This window comes from Scyliorhinus torazame, chromosome 5, assembly GCF_047496885.1.
Source record: "Scyliorhinus torazame isolate Kashiwa2021f chromosome 5, sScyTor2.1, whole genome shotgun sequence".
Classification (NCBI taxonomy): Eukaryota; Metazoa; Chordata; class Chondrichthyes; order Carcharhiniformes; family Scyliorhinidae; genus Scyliorhinus; species Scyliorhinus torazame.
The window spans coordinates 132,081,370-132,085,740 of NC_092711.1; the positions used below are offsets into that span (position 1 = coordinate 132,081,370).

General features: G+C 50.1%; 2 protein-coding genes across 2 annotated transcripts in view; one reads left to right on the top strand and one right to left on the bottom strand.

Moving 5' to 3' along the window:
- The window catches only part of LOC140417920 (uncharacterized), a 365,440-nt gene that overhangs the window by 256,816 nt on the left and 104,253 nt on the right, over positions 1-4,371 (bottom strand). The window lies entirely within an intron of this gene.
- Positions 1-4,371, top strand: part of LOC140419806 (uncharacterized) — an 85,680-nt gene that overhangs the window by 40,992 nt on the left and 40,317 nt on the right. The window lies entirely within an intron of this gene.

Consider the following 4,371-nt stretch of genomic DNA (forward strand, 5'->3'; position numbering starts at 1 on the left):
CACATTCATCACCCTTTCCCTGTAACCCAATAACCCCACCTAACCTTTTGGACAGTAAGGGCAATTTATCACGGCCAATCCACCTAACCTGCACATTTTTAGACTGTGGGAGGAAACCGGAGCACCCGGAGGAAACCCACGCAGACACGGGGAGAACGTACAAACTCCATACAGTGACCCAAGTCGGAATCGAACCTGGGACCCTGAAGCTGTGAGGCAGCAGTGCTAACCACTGTGCCACCGTGCTGCCCCAAAGTCCTACCAAAACTTCCTCGGCATTATCCTCGTCCTCAAGGAAAGCTTCGGCAATTCTACCATCCGATGGGTGGTGTGACTTTGTGATGTGACCATCAATTCACACGAGACGGAGAGTTGAAGTGAACAGTGGTTTTAATCAGCTAGAACTGTGCCTGCCCGCGACTGCTCTGCACTGAATGCTGCCTGCAGGCTGCAGCTCTATATACCTCCCCCGAGGGGGCGGAGCCACAGACGGAGCCCAAAAGGGCATCAACATCATACAATACAATGTAATGCAATTACAATGGTGAATGGTCCCGCACCGGTTGGGAGAATCGCCTGGATTGCCAAATTTTCCCGCGACGCCCGTCCGACACCCTCCCGCGATTCACGGAAGCGGCCAGATCGGCACAATCACGTTTTGCGCAGCGCGGTCCAGTGAATCGGCCGAGACAGCCAAAATGGCGATTCACCGGTACCCCCGCGATTCTCCATGCCGGATGGGCCGAGCGGCCTGCCCAAAACGGCGGGTTCCCCCCGGCGGCGTCCACACCTGGTCGCTGCCGGCGTGAACAGAGCGGGAATGCTGGGGGGGGGGGGGCGAGGGGGGATCCTGCACCGGGGGGGGGGGCCTCAAATGGGGTCTGGCCCGCGATCGGTGCCCACCGATCGTCGGGCCGGCCTCTCTGAAGGAGGACCTCCTTCCTTCCGCAGCCCCGCAAGATCCGTCTGACATCTTCTTGCGGGGCGGACTCGGGGAGGACGGCAACCGCGCATGCGCGGGTGACGCCAGTTATGCGGCGCCGGCCGCTTCATGTATGCGGCGCCGCCTTTACACGGCGCCAAGCCCTGGCGCGCATAAATGACGCGGCTCCGCTCCTAGTCCATTTTCGGGCCCTGAATCGGTCGGGATAGGGGCCGTTTCGCGCCGTCGTGAACCTCGACAACGTTCACGATGGTGCGAACAGTCTGCCTCCATTTTGGAGCATCCCGCCCCCTGTTTAGCCATTGCCCTGGGTGTCTGGAAACTGTTCCTGTAACTGTTCTGTCTCCTTATCTTCCGTCGGACTCTCTCTAATCATGAGAGAAGCTACAACCTTCACTCTGCCAAATAGTTCCCCAAAAGTAAGTCTACTCCGTCCACTGGTAACTTCTTAACCAATCTGACAACTACGCTGAGAGGAAACTAGATGATAACATGAGAGAAAAGGGAATAGAAAGTTAAACTGAAAAGCTGAGAGGCAGATGGAATGGCAGGGGACACGTGGAGTATAAACAGGGAAACAAACTGACTGGCTGGTTTCTGTGCTCAATATTTTGAGTAATTCAGTGTAAACTCCTTTTGCAGGGGATTAGAAGGGGAGGATTTATTGACAGCAAACCAAATATCACATCAAAGTCACTCGATTCATTAGGACCTGAACAACATCGGCTTTTAAATGTGGAAGGAGACATTTTTGCTTGTTCTGTCTGTTAAAGACAATTTTGAACATCAGTGTGACTGGAAAAGCACCGAGACACACAACACACACCCGAGTGAGAGTGTTCCAGTGAGCTGACTGTGGAAACATCAGTGTGACTGGAAAAGCACCGAGACCCACACAACACACACCCGAGTGAGTGTGTTCCAGTGAGCTGACTGTGGAAACATCAGTGTCACTGGAAAAGAACCGAGACCCACACAACACACACCCGAGTGAGAGTGTTCCAGTGAGCTGACTGTGGAAACATCAGTGTCACTGGAAAAGCACCGAGACCCACACAACACACACCCGAGTGAGAGTGTTCCAGTGAGCTGACTGTGGAAACATCAGTGTCACTGGAAAAGCACCGAGACCCACACAACACACACCCGAGTGAGAGTGTTCCAGTGAGCTGACTGTGGAAACATCAGTGTGACTGGAAAAGCACCGAGACCCACACAACACACACCCGAGTGAGAGTGTTCCAGTGAGCTGACTGTGGAAACATCAGTGTCACTGGAAAAGAACCGAGACCCACACAACACACACCCGAGTGAGAGAGTTCCAGTGAACTGACTGTGGAAAGAGCTTCAACCAGTTACACAGCCTGAAAAAACATCACACCATTCACAGCGAGGAGAGACTGTGCACGTTCTCCGTGTGGACGAGGCTTCAACTAATCACCCAACCTGGAGAGACACAAGGACACCGGCACCACGGGGAAACCGTGGAAATGTGGGGACTTGGGAAGGAAAGAAAAGCTTTAGCAGTTTCCTGATGTCTCTTTAACATACACTGTACCCCAAATTGTCGTTGTCCACAGTTCCAAAGACCCCGGACTATGCCCCCACAGTGAACTGACAGTTACTGCAGTTGTATAACGGTATTTGCAGGAATAGACTAGGTAGAACGGGGTTAGCGATGCATGATGTAGGCGTGGGGGACACCGCTCCAAACAAATAACGCCCATAGAGGTTAAGTCCAGCTAAGTTACAGACGGAAACTGAGTATATGCTCAAGAATTATATTATTGAATTGAGTTCCAGTGATTGGAGCTTCCCTATCGTCCTGGTGCCCAAACTGGATGGAACTCAGAGACTGTGCGTGGACTACAGGCGGGTGAATGCCGGAGCCAAGAGGAAGTTCTTTCCTATTCCACGTTTTGAAGGCCACATCGAAAGCATTGGATGGTCACAATTCATCACCAACATAGATTTGCTGAAGGGCTATTGATAACTAACTTTGAGAGGGCAAAGATCTCCGCCTTCCTGTCGCCACAAGGGTGTTATCAATTCAAAGTTATGCCGTTCGGGATGAAGAACGCCCCCCGCAACTTTTCAGAGGCTCACGAAGAGTGATTCGAGGATTGAGTCACTGTGCCGTATACATTGATGACTTTGTGGTGTTCAGCCAGAGTTGGGAAGAGCATCTACATCACCTAAAGGAACTGTTTGATTGCTTAGGAGAAGCCAATCTCGTGATGAATCTGGCAAACAGCACATTTGCTAAGACCCAAATTTCATATCTGGGACACATAGTGGGACATGGTCAAACGGCGCCACGAGATGCAGAAATACAGGCTATTGGGACTTCCCGGAACCCACCACCAGAAAAGAGATTTTAAGATTTCTGGGCGTGAGCGAATTCTGTCGTACGTTTATTCCAAACTGTAGCAGTGTGGTAAGAGATCACAGAGCACTGGAAGGAGAGCAAGCACTTTAGCTGGACAGCGGACTGTCGAACGGCAATCAACCGTTTAAAATCCGTGTTCACCACAAACCCAGTGTTAGCAGCACCCAATTATGAGAAGCAGTTTAAACTGGAGGTGGATGCGAGGGACATTGGTGAAGGAGCCGTATTAGTGCAAGAAGACAAACCTGGCCTTGAGAAGCCGGTGGGATAGTTCTCAAGGAAATTAAATCATTACCAGCAGAAGTAGACGACCATTGAGACATTAAGCCTGGTACTGGCGTTACAACATTTTAAAATCCATGTTTCCAACAACCCAGCAGACAATCATATATACGGACCACAACTTTTCAAAATTACTGCAGAGATTTCAGGATCGGAAAGCCCGGTTATTGCAATGGTATTTGCTTTTGCAACAATTTAATTTAAAAATCTTTCTTGCGTCCGGGAGAGAAAGGTCACGGTGGCCGCTTTATCCTGAGTATAAAATAGACTTTTGGAACAGTGGATGTAAATTTTCTTGTTTTTTAAATAAATTTTAGAGTACCCAATTCATTTTTTCCAATTAAAGGGGCAATTTAGCGTGGCCAATCCACCTACCCTGCACATCTTTGGGTTGTGGGGGTGAAACCCACGCAGACACGGGGAGAATGTGCAAACTCCACACAGACAGTGACCCGGGGCCGGGATCGAACCTGGGACTTCGGCGCCGTGAGGCGGCAGTGCTAACCACTGTGCCATCCAGGGTGTGAGTTTTCATGGGGCATCATGTGTTAATGCATGCTCTTGAATTTGTCATGTTTAATAAGATAGAACTAATAAGAAAAGGGTTGAGAAATGGAATGTCTTTCATATTAAGACACTTCATTTAAACAAAAAGGGATGATGTGTCATGGATCTACCTGGTAACACAACTTGTACAAGGCATAATAGGATTGTTGGTGTTCTCTGCTGGCATCAACTGACGACACAGACAAATTGA